Source organism: Grus americana, chromosome 2, assembly GCF_028858705.1.
Source record: "Grus americana isolate bGruAme1 chromosome 2, bGruAme1.mat, whole genome shotgun sequence".
NCBI lineage: Eukaryota > Metazoa > Chordata > Aves > Gruiformes > Gruidae > Grus > Grus americana.
In genome coordinates this window covers 98,007,250-98,024,732 of record NC_072853.1, presented here as the reverse complement: position 1 = coordinate 98,024,732, position 17,483 = coordinate 98,007,250, and the positions used below count along the sequence as shown (strand labels likewise).

Sequence of the window (17,483 nt, the reverse complement as noted above, 5' to 3'; positions counted from 1 at the left end):
CCAGCAACTCTTGAGTGCTCAGGGCAGTTCTTCCAGATGCAGAAGCACCAGGACTGGCTCAGCAGCAGGTTTCTTGGCATAAGCACAGCACCGCGTGGCCAGAGCTGCAGGGCCGGGGACATGAACGTGTGGTGATGTCTGACCGCTTGGAGTTAGTGTGGATCCTGCCAGGATTACGATAAGCCTTGCTAAATCTGTGCTGGGCACATGGTGACTCTGCACCATACTCTGCCAGTACAGGGATGACAGTGACAAAACATCCCTCAGGGCTGTCAAGCTGGGAGCTGCGCTGAGCAGGAGACAAGGAGCCTGGCTGCTCTCACAGGACCTAAACTGTCTGGCCCTACCTGCTCAGGAGTCTCTCCTATGGGTGTCCTGTAGCACCTCCACCACTCAGGTTGCTCCCACGGGCTATAGCAGCACCTCCTCCTCCCTGCCCTGCACAGCAGTGAGGACAGGGGAAGCTGGGTTTCAGAAAGAAAAATACTTTTTTGTTCTGTAGCAGAAACTGAGTTAGATGGCTTCAGGGGACCTGCAGAAACTTGCGAAGTCATGGAGGTGATCCTCCAGTGAAAACAAAAGGAGGAGGAAAACATGTAATGGGGACACCGCAAGCCATTTCTCCGCAAGACAAGAGGTTACGCTACGGGGAAGAACCTCTCCTCTTCACCTGTGCCACCCCCATACGCTGAGCAGCAAACGTATGGGAAGATGCTATCACAGTGGCTGCAGGAGCTGCCAAGGTGCTTTTTGGCTTAAGATACAAAGGACAAGTTTGAGGTTTGTTCTTCAATTGCTGTCTCATGCACTTAATGTAACAAGACATCGGAGAAGAATAACTCATGTATATAGATAGCAATGAGGTAATTAAAGCCTAGCTCTTCTCAGCCTGCTCCCCGACTCCACATGAAAGCACATAAGTGCACAAACATCTAGGTTGAAAATACATCCTCACGCTCTAGTGTAAAACTCCCGTGCCTCATGGAGTACTGATGGCTTTACTACGGCCACGCTACGTATTAGTGGGTACTCATTGTGTTTGCACAATAGTTCAATAAGCAAAGCCAACCAACATTACTTCCTCTATTTCTGTATAGAGTAATATATTTACAGGAACAGCCTTTTGAAACATTCCAGTAAAATTAGCTTACTCACAGATTTTTTTTTTTAAACTAGAACAGAGAGCAGAAGGATAACATCATCGGGTTTTGTGCATAAATCAGCTGTCTATTTACCACTGATGTGTTGCAATAATGAATTGCCACTATCTTCTGATAGGGTTATTAGAGATTACCTAAGTTCACAGCATCACCAAAAAAAAACCAAAAAACCAAAACCCAAAAAACCCGCATCTTCATTATTCCCTCAGGAATGACCTCCAGAAGCATGTACTCCACCTCCTTCCCCAAAGCGATGCCCAAAATATTCCTGGAGGAGGTTTGTCTGTTTTATAAAAACTTCCAGTGGTGATGCTTCCACAGCTTTCTCAAAGGCAAATGACTGCAGCACCAAAATACCCTTATCACTTGAAAGCTTTCTTAAATGTTTACCTAAGGCTTGCCACCTTCACGTTAAGCCCATTTCTTCTTGTCTTAACCCCAGCAGTCGTGTAGTACAGTTTATTCCCTTCCTCCCTGTAGGAGCCTTCCACATACTTGAACACTGCTATCACGTCTGTTACTGGCCTTCTCCCCTGTAGACTAAACAATCCCAATTCTTTCATCTTCTTTCCCAGGTCATGTTTTCCAAATCTTTGATCATTTTCACAGCCTTCTCCTTGGACGCTGTCCAGCTGGCTCTCCACTGCGTTGTGCCCCAAACTAGATGTTGAGCCATTTCCAACACTGAGTGGAGTGGATGGGTTATTTCGGGCCTTTTCTCTACCCACCCCAAACCAGTGTTTTTTCAAGGGGCAGGGATGCAGAAACTTTGTTCCTTGTGTGACAGTATGACACCCCTGGTGTGAGGTCTACCATCCCCTTCACTCCCCGATGCGCTGCCCTACGCACGGAGATCAGGCCCGGGAGGAGCTGAGCTGGGGCTCTTCCCCGCAGGCGCTCACGATGGAGCTGCAGGGTGGCCGAGCTCCAGGGTCGGTGCCGAAGCAGGCAGGGGAGGGAAGGAAAAGCTGCCCGCTCAGCACAACACTGGCAGCCCAGTTCCCAGGGGACAGGAGAACAGGACATGCTGCAGGCTGGTTTTCTCTGGTGGTCTGGGAACCAGCTGTGATTTTTAACACCCTATTCAACTAAACCAGGCCAAACTGCCTCTAGCACAGCCCAACTCCAGCTCACAGACTTCTGCTGTAGGACCACTATTGAGTCAGCCATTCCCCATCCTGTGTCATGCAACTGGGTATTTCTATCCCTGTACAGTGCTTCTAAGTTTGTATCCTGGGGCTTTTTTCCCCAAACCGTTCCTCCAGTTAGCCAGGGCAGCTCTGAACTTTAATCCTGCCCTGCAAGGAGCCTGCAGCCCCCCCTCCACGCTTCTTATCCTATATAAATTTAATAACTGCTCTCTCTGTTCCATCAATCATTTCAATAATGAAAACAATGAGTATTACCAAAGCCAGGACAGACCCCTGGGGAATCTCACTCACTCCAGTCTTGCAGTTTAACAGCAAACCATGAATAACTACTTCCAATAGTGCCTGGTGAAATTCTGTGCACCCACATTACAGACCAGCCGACCAGACACCCAGCCTGCTTCAAAGAAAGCCATGTTAGAAAGCATCCAGAGCCCCCCATTAAAGAGGGAATAATTTCTATCAGAGAGGTCCAATTACACTGTCATAGGCGCTGTTGGAAAGTCTTTGCTAAACACTGCCATAAAAATGTAATGTGTGCTGATAAGAGCAACAGGAGGATTGATAACCAAGCTGTAGGATGACAGGAAGAACTTCAGCTGAACTGAGACAGCAGGAGCCTGACTTTGCTTCCAGCAAGAGAGGCGCTTGGAAGATGCAAACTGAAACACAGTATAAAAATGACAAGAATTTTGTACCTGCCATCAACTGCTGCCAACTCATCAGTTAAAGAGATACTATCACTGAGGTGTGGTTTTGGTTTTGGGGGGTTTTTTTTAGCAAAACCAAAACATCTTCTTAGCTCTTCTAGATGTTTTTTGAATTGCATTCCTTACTGCTCCCTAATAGCCTACGCTGCTCAGGGATCACAAGCAAGCCAGCCAGACAGCAAAGACCATGGCTCCCAAAACCCGGTGAATGCTTTAATCGACCACTGAAAGCATCCCCAGCCCCACACCAGCACTAGGAGAAGCAAGTGGCAGTGGCTGATGCCTGAAACAGGGAGAAAGGGTAAGTTCCATGGAAAGTGAAAGGTGAGGCAGCTTTCCAACGCTGGCTCCCTCTGCTTGCCAAAATAGCAATGCCCTGCCCACGCCTCACTCCGACTGCTGTGGAAGATGCGCTTGCTTCCCAGGAGAGTTTACTCTCGCAATGCAGATGTGCTTCACTGAGGCAATCGTGTTCTGTTGCGTAATGCAACCCGGAATTAAACAATATATGCTATTTGGTGCATTTTTAAAATGTAAACCAGAAGTTACTGTGGAGCTCAGCGACACTGCCAAAAATGTTAATGCTATGATTTTAGCAGGGAAGAATATATCATATCCTCCATCCTCCCACAGCTTACTCTTGAGTAGTAATTTTGCTAAAGCCTTTTGTACTTGTCAGTAAAATACAAAGTCACAGATCTGTGTGACTTTCATTTTGATCTCCAGTGACCGTGGGTATCATCACCTCAGGACCCGACGCGGCCACACCAGCAGCAGACACAGGGCAGCTCTGGAAAGAACCTGCCAGGTGACTGCACACCGAGGTGCACAGAGTGGAACCATCCATCCCATGTCCTACAGAACTGGGGTAGAAAAAATTAAAAAAAAATTAAAAATCAGGAACAGAACCTGCAACCAACCATTTCCAGTGCCCTACGTGAACCAGGAGGAGCACCACTGCAGATGCTGAGGCATACTTTGAATACAAATATACATACACTTAGATTCTTATAGTTTCCAGGCGTTGCACAATGCCATTCCTTCAGAGGAATACAGGTCTTTTCTAAAATATATTATGCATAACCCAGTTTTCCATAGCGGAAAACTCACCAAGGGAATACTGTTTGCTCATACCAGAAATGTATCCCAAAATTACAGTAATTCATAGCCTCATTTGCATTGACATAAGAAAGAATATCATTCTCTTCTGACAAATACCAGTACACTGAAAAAGTAATGAATAAATGCCTATAAACAGGTATCAAATAAAGCAACTATCAATCACTGCAACAAAATTTTAATTAAATCATACGTTAAATAAAGACTGAAGTGAAAACAAGCCATATAATCTGAAATCAAACTAAAAGTCTGTCTATCATGCCAAAGCAGAAAAATACAATTCAGAGCACTAAAATACCACAACCTGTTAGATGATGGGTCATCTAATTGTTATTCATAACGTTCCAAGTATGCTAAACGAAGCCAAATGTAGAGATTCAGCAAAGTACTTATACAGATGTACTTTGACACATGCCTTTTAAAAACATTTTTTATGTGACAGAGAGCTTAAAACTCTGGAAGTGTTCATGTACACCTCTACAATGATTTCTTTTTAAAAGAGACAGAAAATACTTAGAAAGCGATCTGCACTGTCCACATTTTAGTATTACAAATCAAATCAGCATTCAGCCTAAGCTGAATACATATTTCTGGAGACACATCAGAAAGAACCCTGAGGATTAGTCCTAACACAAAAGGATGAGGGAGTTGCCTGCTGTCATCCTGCCAGTTTTGCAGAACAGAAGAGTTAGCAAATGAGGCATGAAAAGATGTGAGCAAAGAAACTCATACCTGCAAAAAATGTAGCAATATCAGGTGTGCAAGAAAATTACAGTAAGTAGTATCAGGCCCAATCACAAGAACTGCTGACCAGCTGAAAGTCCTTTTGGCCTCAGCTGGAAATACTTAGCACCCTTAAGGCTAGTTAAACTTATAAGCCATCCTAATTTAATGTTATAAATTAGATTTGAATATTCAGCACTTTTTAAGGCTCTGACCTTCCATCTGAATCAACAGTAAAGCACCAGCTGAAGCTCTAGCTACATCAGGACAATTTTTCTGTGTGCCTCCATTTCTAACTGTTACCGTAAAGGACACAGATCTCTTTTTTTAAAAAAAAAATTCCTTATAGCGATAAAAGTATCAAATATACCTATCTTACTGCTCTAAGGAAAGCCCAAAAGCTCATGTTTGGGGCTTTGAAAATGTCCCATTAATGCAGCTGGTGGCTTTCAGAGCACAATGACAAAGGGAGAGGATTATTCAAGTGTGCGAGTGTGCGCACACACGTGTGCAGGGAAGCGAAGGAGAAAGAGGCACATGCTCTAGATTGTACTTCTCCGAACCTGAATATGGCAACAAACCACATTCAGCGCAGATGGACAGTCATGTTACGAAAATACACAGTTGACTCAACGCTACCATGTCTAGCAAGGTGGACTGATAGGTTTCATACAGCAAAGGCTACCTCTGGGGAAGGGGGAAAGCTGAGGTGGGGATGAGGAGTTCATCATCCTCACAATGTCACTTTAATTAATCTGATACATAAGATTCAAACAAAAAAAAAAAACAACCCAGGGAAAATAAATTAACTGAAGAACAAAAGGCTTAACTTACTGAATAAGACACCACTTTAAGAGGTTTCCCCACTTTCCCTGCTGTAAAGCACTTCTGAAAAATTCAGCCACTGAGCTACTGCTGTTCTTGACCTTTTCACTGAAAGAGAACAGAGTAAAAACAGGAAAGAGCTAAAATGATATGCAATAAAGATGCTTCATGTTAGGAAAGTGTTTTGAGTCACTGTTGCAAATTCATTCTGTGTCAGATTTGCCAATATAATGCTTGCTAAAGACTATCTATTAACAGCACCAGCAGTCCAAGCGAGCGTATTGTCTCTCAGCTGTTGGAGCAACACTGTACACACCATACGATGCAGCTATGTAGCATTTGCATCTGTTGCTAGTTTTCCACACCCAAAAGCTCACTTCATGTCTTATGATTAATTTATAATGCCCTGAGCTGAAGGAGATTTGCTCTTCTGATTGCCCTTTTCTTAACAATAACGCAAATAAACATGGAAACAAATCTATTGTCTGAGGAACCCTTCCACTAATTTTGTTCTTTGATGGTTTGGTTGATTTAGTATAGCTAGGAATCAAGAGTAAAGTGGATCGTAGCTTAATATAGACTGTGGTTAATCTTCCCTTTGCATAATGCTGGTACACTATGGCCCAAATACCAGAGATTTATTTGATGTGTACATGCTTTCAAGCATTAGTAAACAAGTTGCAGCCCATTATGAAAGAAGAGCAGATCCAAACAGTTGTGAAGCTCTTTATGTACTAGATTGACACCGGCAGTGCAACATACTTACATTTGCATGTGTACTAGCTTTATAATTTTGGAGACTATTTCACCAAGAAGTACCATTTTTTTTAAAACATGACTACGAATACGGTTGAGATCACTTCCCATGTCCTGATGCAATAGACTGAAGCATAACAGAACCAGCAGAGAGAGGCACAGTCATCTTTTTCGCTCTTTCTTTACTTGTTTTCATTCCTTGTAACATAGCCAAAAAGAGAAAAAACATATACTAGACCCTCACAAATGTACAGACACACCAATTCCTATGAAAAAACCCCACCTCCTCTCACTTTTTATTTCTTATTCTTCCATTACTTTAAAGAATATGCTACAGAACATACAGAAGTACTCTACCAAGTATCACAGAATTTTTTACTTTACTAGACCTATCAAATAAATTATTATCCTACACTCTGTGACTAAAACATTTTTTTTGTTGTTCATGTACTAATTAAAACAAATTGGTCCTTTAGAAGCTAGTCATAAGAGCAAAAATATTAACTTAAATAGAAATTATTTTTAATAATGAAGTTTCAAGCAACAGTACAGTGGAAGCACTAAAGTGCACAAAAGTTATTTACATCGTGGCAGTGATCCCTGGATAAGACACCCAGTGTGAGTGTACAGTATTTTAACACACACAGGCAAAACTACCCCAGCTGTACTATTAGGTATCAATAAGCCATTCTCACAGTACAGCACATTTTTTCTACCTAGTAGAAGAAACACGATTCCATGCTCAGGCACCAGCTTTAGAGGACAGTACCTAACTCCCTGCCCTCTTGTGATTTTCAGCAATTCTCCCAGTGTTTATACTACACTCACTGACCCCCCACATAGGCTACAACTGGACATCATCAGTCACTTGCAGTCTCTGGCCTGGATTTTATCCTGTTCTGTGCTGAACACTAACTTGATATGACTCAGGAACAGTTGCCTCTATTTTCCCCCCCCATAATAAATGAAGAACCCACAACCGAGGTAGACAGAAAGTGGGAGCTGGAGGATGAAAGACCTTTCAGACAGCAATTCAAAAATCTCATCTACAGAGGTGCAAAAAACCTCCACTCCTGGAACGAGCTCTTCAGATGAAGCCTCAAATCTTGGTAGCTATTATCAAAAGGACGTAAAAGTACATGCCTGTGAAGGATGTGCTGCAAGAACAAACACTTTGGTGACTGAGAGACGCCAGGATACCACAAAAAAGTAACGCAGTAAGAAGAGAGGATGCCAGTGTCTCAGATAAGCAGTTACGGCCATGTTTACTTAAACTGTTCTGCTGAGTTGTTCCCATTTCAGGCAGAAAATTTTGATTTAAGGAAGATACTTGCAGTTCTGTCTTCGTATTTTTTTCCTTCAAAGCATGAAAAAACTTCCTTTTTCAAAACCAAATTAACAAAGTTTACGTCCAAACCCTCTCAGTCCCAAAAATGTCGAATCTGAACTCTATTAAAAAGCAGCATTTAGCGCAGCCAGATGCTCCAACAATATATTTAATAGCCTATAATACTTCTAATGCCCTACTGCCTGAAGTCTATGATCTGGAAAACCAGCCAAGCACGCCCACCCAAGAGCAACGACTGCTACAGGGAAGACTCTGTTATCTCCCTTGGCTACGGCCCTCTGCCACCACTGGCACGACCCGACCAGGGACTCTCCGGCTGCAGAGGGCAGGCACACGGACCACCCCTCTGGCAGGAGGAAGCCGGAAGCAAGTTAAAAATGGAACCTGTGCCAAGCATATAGGCATGGAGCTACTCTTTCAAACATAAAGTTCTGCAGTTTTATGGGTGTGTTTTATCATCCGATTTTATTGGACCCTCCTTCTCCTGGCCTACTGCTTCCCTCATATCACTTAGGGTTCCTCCCATTCGTTCCTACTTCACATCCTTGAGGGTGGAAGATTTCTCAGATCACTTTCCTGGTTCAACTACTAATAAACTCAGTGGAAAAACTCCCTTGACACCAGTGGGGACCAGAGTAGGCACTTGCCCTGAGCTCCGGTGTGAGCATCCTGCACACCCAGCAGCACTTCACCTTAGTCGGCCTAAAGGATGCTTGGGAAAAGCATTTTGATGCAGATTTCACATTTGCTGATCACGACGCTGGAAAATACAGTTCATGCTGTCTCCTGACAAAAAGCCACGCTGCATGTTCTTCTCTATAAGGCATACACGTAGGAAAGTACAAATACCTTTTCCAGTAAGTTATGCAAAGTAGAAACAGCCTCCTGGTACTATTACAGCCGACTGGAAGCTAAAAGGATACTAATCACACAGTTCACGAACTCCAGCAAGGCTCCGTGGGTCCTGGCTGTGCTAGCACAAAGAAGACTGCCCTGCCACCACGTGTGGGCAAGGCCCACCAAAGCGCCAGAGGAACACAGCTAGGAAGGGCAGGCAGCTTTCCCGCCTGCCCCGCGGGCACAACCTGCTGCTCCTCCTCCGGTGCCCTGCACCGCGCAACCCACGGGCACGGGACAGGAGCATCCGTCCCCATCCGAGCGAGAATCCTCTCCTGTACGTGTCACACAACTGTGCTCCGTCTCAGACTTTTCCAAGCATCAAACCTCCCACTGAAGAGCATTTTCCACTCTCTTGCCAGCCTGGCTGTTCAAGATTGAGCAAAGCTGCGGATGACTCCGCAGCTCACTCCACGTTATCATGTCAGCGGGTTGCTGTGAATTCGCGATGAAGGAAGAGAAGCGGCACGCTCAGACACGAACCAGGCTGAACTTTCAGGACTGGTTTCTCCTGGTTCAGGCCCATCTACTGGGGGTGCACTGGAATTTTTAAAAAGCTGACAGAGATAGTGCAAAAAAGGAAAAAAAGGATTATTTGCATAACATCTAAATAATGAAATGAGGGCTTTTTCACTTCCACGCTTTGGTATCTCAAAAATGGCCAGGGGAGTATTATCATTTACTACAAGGTCTGATGAACGGATGGATTCCCACAAACACTGACAGTAACAGTTTATTCCCTTTCATAATGAAAACAAGCAGAAAATATTTTACTCCGAAGGATGACTCTTCCAGCAAACTCTTAAGTTCTCTGAAAACAGACATAACTACAACACTGCTTACAGAACATTTGGTGACTTCACAGACGTTGTATGTCAAGCATTACTTTTTAAATAAATTCACTAAGCTACCTTACCGTGTGTTCAAAGCCACCCAGTTTAATTACTTTATTAGATCAATAAAGAATTTTGGATATCAAAAAAATGCACGTAGATTCAAAGAGAAAGACAGAGGTATCAATCAACTGAAAATGTACAGGAAAGACGCAGGAGAAATAATGTGAAAATGAAAAAAATATAATTAATAGTCTACAAAACAATCAGCACACCAAAAAGATAACTTCACAATCTCACTTCACCTGTGGAAAAGCTGAGCAGGCTTTCAATCTTTTTCTATTTCCAAGCTCCCTAAGTTTTTCCCAGTAAAAGTGAATCCCTCCACAGAGTGACCGGGCGCCAGCTGACAGCCAGCTTGCTTTCCCGAGGGACTGCTCTTCAGAGGCAGCCTCTCCTCAGCTGGTTCACAGACCACAGTCACCGGTCACTACTGCCACCACAGAGTACAAACTAAAAACCACCATTACACTGCAAACCAATTAACCAACAGCGCTTTACAGTACGCAACCTCCAGCGAAGACTGCAACGGTGTGTACTTTCCCCACAGCTACGCATGCCTGGTGCAGCACTGTTGTATCCACGATACCACGTTGTATCCAATTACCCCAAAAGGGACAACGTTCCTAAAGGATGGGAAAATTTGGGTTATAGACCTTATGCAACATTTGGGGTGTATTTAAACAAACTCCAAGCTTAGCAATTAGTTGCCTTAACATTTTCCAGCTATCCTGAAACTTTACAGAAGGCGTGCGGGCTCGCAGGCAGCCCCCCACGCGCCTGATCCCTCTTTCTACCTCATGCCCCAGCTGCGCCACTGGCATTGGGCACCCACTTGGGATAAACCTGATCCCGAAGCAGCAAGGAGCACCGGAAAAAAACCCTGTGAGGAGCAGCCGCTGCCCTGGCGCAGTGGGAGCGCTGAGCACAGCATGGTCCTGCAAGCAGGGAGCACCTCATCGCACACCATCGCTCCAGGAAACGCGGTGGGGCTGGGGATGCGGCCAGCCTCGATGGTCAGGAGACATGGGGTGGTGGTTTTAGTCCGGGAGCCCTGCGGCCAGAGGCAAGCCCAAGCCCCTCCCTGACACCAGGGGCTTCAGGAGAGGCTCGGCAGGCCCTGCCACCAGCATCTCCCCCACCTGGGAAAGAGGGACTTCACGGAAAAGCCACAGATATTATCTGAGGGCTAGCGGGCGCTCACTGCAAACACGGGGCAGTTTGCTCAAGGATGGAGGGGGGGCAAGAAATCCCCCTGCCCTGCAGCCCCCTGGGGAAGTGAAATGCCCAAAATGTGGAGGACTTGCTGGATGGAGTCATCTCTGAAGTTAGTGGGATGCCCACTGGAGTAAGCTACAGGTATAATGAATGCATTTCTACTTAGTGCTCTTCATCACACTGAAATCCCACAAGTACCACAAAAAACTAATCGGCCTCACCGACACACAACAGCAAAGGGCGGGCAGGGGCAGACGGCAGAAATGAAAATCTGGTTGCCCGCCTCCAGGCAGTTCCTGGTCCCTCAACAGCACACAGGCAGGCGAGGTCCCAGCTTTCACTGTTTCAGGCAGAAGACCCCCAGGGCACTCCCATACCCCACCCCCTGGTTTCTGAAATGTCCCCCTGGGAAGGACAGATGTCAACCTGCTCTTGCAGGGTTTGAACCCCTACTCCCAAGGGTTCACATCTGCAATGGGTGGCTTTGACTAGAGGCGTAAACAACTTTTTTCTCCTTGGGCAACTGATGCCAGGTGACATATGTCCAGATTAGATTAAATTAGGCTGTGATTTTGCATGCTATCACTTCTTCTGAAAGGCTGGGTAATAAACTGCGCTCAGGGAGGCAGGGCATTTGGCTACCAGGCTTCAGTACTTCAAGCGTATTAATCAACAGACAGCAATAATGTTAAGAAAAATTTGTGGGTCACAGTCCTAACTTTAAGGTTTTAAAATCACTAGCTGGGAAACCCACTCCCCAGCTGGCTAACGATTCAGCTTTAAAAGCAAACATTTAATAATTACTTAGTAGAGGGAAGTTGTGGACAGTTACACCTCTGGGTATTTCCAAAAATGACAAGTATTTTAAAATGCAAATTCACAAATTCTGCAAATTCTGCAGCATACATAATTTGAATATCTAGTGTACATCCTGGCCACATACCATATTGCTAGCAAATACCACAGTGCAAACAGTTTTTCCAAGACTACATATATCCCCAGTGACACATTAGAATGTAGTTTTAAACAATAACACAAAGATAAAAGCATGTTGTGTATATGGCACATTTTGGAGCAGTTACCATATGCTGTCAATAATCTATGGATTAATAAGGCCCTGATGTACAATAACACATTGGCCACTCAGAGCTCCATGGAAGATTATTCCATTCACCATGAAAATTAGCTGAGGATTAGACATATGTCACAATTTTTCATTCATATTTTTAACTTGGTCAACTCTAAGATACTACTGTTGGGGTTTGGGAGGATTTTTTTATTAATCTTATTCTTTAAAGGTCTGATCCTAATTCCATTGACTTGCACTACCATCAAGGGAGCAGGTTCGGGCACTAAATCAGAAGATTAATGTTATCTTAACAATCTACTGTGTCCCTAAGAGCAGCTATACTACAGCATTTAAAAAAAAAAAAAGAAAGAGAAGGATTCATTTAACTTATTATCCTATCACTGACAGTAGATGCAGCTGATACTTTGGGAAACAGTTGAAGAAATAGAGCAAGTATAGGATGTAAAAGAAAAAAAAGTAGATTGCTTCATTATGATTACTCTCAGTTTGGGCTGTGTTTCTGGGTAGTTCAAAATCAAGATGCTTTTGTAAATCTTGGTGGTAGGAACAGGCAGTAAAATAAATCTGTGTAATCATCTGCAACAGCAACCCATCTTGTAACAGGCCAAAGTCTCCTATTTTATTTTCTTGGTTTTTATTTAGAACAGAGGTCTGGATAGTTAGGTGAATAGCTGGCCACAAAACAAAATGTCATTCACTAGTTACAACCTAACCTAAGGTGTGGGAGATTCACCCTCCAATCTTTGTAGCTCTAGAGGCTCCCCGTACAATCATCAGCATTTGTGCCTGGGCAAAATGACCTCAAAGTAATAACAAACTGGAATGCTTCCAGGACAACATTTTCCATCCACTCTGTACATGCTGTGAATCACCTTACAAACCTCACAGCCCTGGAGAGTAAGATCTCCACGTGTTACTATTTTGTCCAGGTCTCCTCAGTGGCAATGAGATTGTCCCTAATGAATTCAACAACTCGCGCAGACTACACCACCACTGGCATCACCGGGGGGGTCAGGAGTCTGCCCGGTTTGTACATGCACAGCAGCAGCAGGGAGGATTTGCATTTCTTAATAAAAGTGCTGTTATTTCACCATTTGGACAGGAATGCTGACAATTGCCAGGGATCCAGGATCCCCCTGCAAAAGGTACCTCAGAGGGGTCGTTTCTGCATAGGTTACCGCCGCTGAGACACAAAGGCATTGCAGGGGTTCTAGCGACCTGCCCGATTCCTCCTCCTACTTACAGTGGATAACACACGGCTGAAGGGAGCTGCTTACGCTTGGCAAAGCAGAATGGTGCAACTTTGGCACAAATATGTTGCAGCACCTACGACTGTGAGTATGTAAGTATTTCAGAAGGTAAACTGTGTGTTTGTTTTTTAAATACACACCTATCTCTTTAAATTGTCTGGTAAGCAGCTTGTGCAGAGAAGAGTATTATATAGTGCAAAAGTATGCTAAAATTGCATTTGTGTTTTAAAGATAAGTTACCATTAATCACATCAGAAAATAAGAGAGTCTGAAAGTGCGAGATGTATTTTTGAAGGGAAAAAGAAGTCACAAGTACCAAAACACTTTCAGAAAGGAGGCTGACAAACTTTTCCTTCCTGTCCCCAGAAAAAGAAAACTCCTTTAACTAGCTTGCACATAGCTAAACAGTTAGAATCAAACTAGCACAAACTGCACCGGCAGTACAAAGCCAAAAATGTGCTCTACATACTCTGTGATAAGGAATTTTGTGAAGCCATGTACCCATCAGCACTATCACCAGCTAAGCGACTTACCAAATCATCTACATAACAACATAATTGCCAAAAAGCTATCAAGAAGAGATTTATCAACAGCAGGGTACCATCCACAACAACACTGCACTATGCCGAGCAACAAACAGAAATATTCCTGTTCCTCACATGGGCTTGGCTTTGGCTGGCCTCTTCTGTTAGCAAATTACAGTATCATTAGTGATTTTCACCAGTCTCCATCTTTATTTTGCATCCTTTTGGGGGGAAGTTTGTTATACTGTGAATGCAAAGAGGCAACAGTCCTTGGGCTCCATCATGTAGGTAGGCTGCAACTTACTGTCTATTTGTATTTGAAGTGCTGTGTTCTCCTTCTGATGTCACCACAGATTTTTGTAAGAACCAGGCAAGCCATAATGAACTTCCAGTAAGGGACTGTGCACGCACTCATCAGCACAGAGACACGGGGAGAGCAAGCTTGCTTGTTAAAAAAAAGGGACAGTCAGACCTACTTTGTGCTTAGAAAAGAAAGGTCTCTATTATAAAGTAACCCATAGCCCAAACTTGGTGTTACAGAAGATAACCTACCATACATCTCAAGCAAGTTTGAGAATGGACAGTAAAGACTATACATCCCCATGCACCTTTTCTTGAACCCGCATACACTCATATAGTTGTACAAGTGAATCCAAACCTCTTTGCAGCCCTGTACTGTTAACCTTTTTGAGACAGTCTTCATCAAACAGCAAATGGGGGAGGAGCGGGGGAGGACAGAAATGACAGAAAAACAGCTCTCTGCTTCCAACTTTACCTGTATGGGGATATTCCCAAAACTGGATATAAAATGTCCAATCCTGAAAGGTAATTTTGCCCCAGTTTTCATAAGGCATTTTTTCAACTTATCTGAAGGACTTTAAAACTTTTCTGTCTTTATCTGATCAAAATGCTGTCCTTCCTCCTGCAGTCCTGGCATTCTTTGTGGTGAGACTGTTTCAGTATCAATATCAATATTAATATTCAAATGTCAAGTTTGTGACACTACATTTCCTGTGCTATTTAAAGCATTCAGAACAATCATTATCCGTGAAATATTAAACAGTAAATTTTTGCTACCTGCTTACAATTTCAGCAGCCCTAGCTGTGACAGAACAGCACGTACACCAGTCACATGCAATTTTACATAGAGATGTACTGTTCAGCTTTTCTAGCAGTACTCATACATTTCCCCAAATTGGCTTTTGTTGTTTTTAGCAAAGCTACGCATTTATTCTCTTTCTGGAGTGCAACTGAACCCTGAATATCAATTGAATTTATAGTATTTAGTGTTTCAGACTTTTGTTCCACGTATATTCCCTAACCGATAACAACTTTAACATATAGTGAACCACTGAGCTTTTTTTTATATATATATTTATGGAATAGTAATTCTTTCCTTTATCATTTCTACTCCTCTTAAAAAAAAACACAACAATCTTTCATTTTTGCTTTTTTTTTTTCCTGTTTCAGTACTTAGTTGAGTCTCTCTCTTTTGTAATTATCTAGACTGTGGTTACGTATCTTTGGCTATAAGGGGTATTTTTATTACAACATGTAGGTGTCTTTAAAAGCAACACACATTAGAGCTACAGAGCTGAGAATGCACTGAACTGCCACTTCTTCCTACCAAGCTGCCAAAGTTTTGGAGAAGCTTCCATGTAATAGCTCAAACTGAAAATAATGAATGCCTATTCCCGTATACAGAAAGGTGCATGTTAATCAGGTAGATAGATTTTTCTCTTTGTCAAAGAACAGCTTTACAAGGAATGCGCAAAAAGCATGTCGAGCCTTCCATTAACAGACAACACTACAAGCTACAGTACAAAAATGAAATAGCCCAAATAACTCAAGAAAAGCTTTATTTTCAGTGTATGGCTTGATCATGCAATGAAGTACTTCAGTATCATTGTACAGGTCGGTTATTTCCACGGTTCTCCCCTCTGAAACTGGAGGCTGACTTCAGAACGTGCGTGCATCTTTCAGTCTTAATCAACTTCCAAATTTGAGCCAAAGGGGTCTGATCCTAACCCTCCAAAAGTCAACAGAAGGAACACCAGTGGGAACTGGGCCTAAAACAACATGTCTACAGTAGTCAACAACTCTTGAGTTATACAAATACTTGCTAGTATCTCTATACTGACCGGTCATCAACATTTCCATTATAATCCTTGTACTTGGGGACGTCTGTATGTTGGATGCTATCCATACTTCTCTCCAGCCAGCTGAAAGGAATTGGTTTTGAGTGATACAAGGCACCTCCCTCTCCTCCGGAGACCTGCAGACAACTAACGGAACCCTCATTTTTCACACAAATCAACAGGATTCTACCATCTTAGGCTGAAATCTGGTTTATCTGCTTTGCTACAATATACTTTCGCAGGGTCATAAAAGGAAGCTTTGGTTTTGTTTCAGGAAATCGAGGGCTACCAGCCTTTTCATGTAGTATGTCATGATGTGAAATAATCAGGGCTAGATATGCAACAATGAGGTTTAAACAACAGCTCGTGAATAACGTGCCCTGCAATTCTTCATCATTCTGTTTACACTGCATTGAGTTATAAATGAAGTAATAAACAGCAGAATCCAGCCTGCCAAAATAAGGAGCCTGTCACAGATGCTTTTTAAAAAATAGCAAGAGTAATACTAACATCACAACCAGTATTCTTCCCACTCCAATAAGCAAAACTATCCTTGAATTTGATCTCCTGTTGCACCCAGAAGGACGGCTACGTTGGTCTACAGAGCCACCACACTATTATAGTGGAACTGATTATTTTAAAAGTGTTTGAACTACCTTGAGCACGACAGAAGACATAGAAAAACAAATTCCACTCGACAATATGCAGTTCATACTAATGTTAATTAATTCACATTGACAACATAAGCTGAAGCTGTTCAAAAAAACCCATTATGGTATATTCTGGGAACAAGTACTAGGAGCAAAACACAGAACTTGGCTTAGTTTAACCAACGTACCAACACAACTTTAGACATCTTTCTAAAATGAGCCCGAGACTTCCTTCTCCTTCCTGCTCCTGGAGAGATGCCAGTATTAGGCCCACCAAATTGCTTGATCAAGAATCAGCTCTAGAAATAATTCTCCTCCTTTCTGCAGAAATCAGTTGTTAAGAGGGCCAATATTCACAGCTTTCAGCAGCGACGCACGTAAAGTATGAGTCAAACTGCTTCATGGCCTAGTTGAGAGGTCTAGCTGAAGGAACAGGGCATACATATTGCCACCAACTTTTACAGTAAAATATGATCATTCCTTCTCTTGCCTTTCCAGGAGTCCTCTGCATCTGCTCATTCCTCTTCAGGCCTCCCTGGGCACCTGGAAGCTGAACCATGCGATGGACAGGCATTTGCAAAATGGTTCTACCCCCACCCCCCGAACGTGAAATATAATCCTGCTGAGGAAAACTTGCTCTGAGACCCCGGAGCACCCTGCTCTGCAGAAGCTGGGCCAGAAACAGCACGGCGGACACCAGTAACACGGCACTAGCTAGGTGAGGTGACCCCTACGTGGAAGCTCGTAGCAGGCTCTTTCTCTAGGGCAGAAGCTTCTCAGTGTTTTCCCTGAGGCGGGAACACACAGACTTCACACGCTTACGTTGACAGATGAGCAGCTTTGCTCTCAGTAGTGACCAGTTTCTTTTGAAGTCCTGAACCAAAGTTAAGAGATGACCCAGGTCAGTATTCACACATCACACACCACAGCCTCTCTCAAACACAAGGAAAAAACACAACCAACCAAACAAACAAAACAACAGCCCAGCTACAGAGTAAACCCCACTTACACCACAAAAGCTGTTATTTTCCATG

General features: G+C 43.4%; 1 protein-coding gene across 15 annotated transcripts in view; it reads right to left on the bottom strand.

Moving 5' to 3' along the window:
* The window catches only part of ATXN1 (ataxin 1), a 229,714-nt gene that overhangs the window by 194,311 nt on the left and 17,920 nt on the right, over positions 1-17,483 (bottom strand). For 7 of the 15 annotated variants that reach the window (XM_054817210.1, XM_054817209.1, XM_054817206.1 and 4 more), the window contains one exon: positions 5,695-5,793. The exons of the other annotated variants lie outside the window; for them this stretch is intronic. The gene's annotated coding sequence lies outside the window, so the exon portion shown is untranslated. The remainder of the gene's footprint in view (positions 1-5,694; positions 5,794-17,483) is intronic. 15 annotated transcript variants of the gene reach the window in all.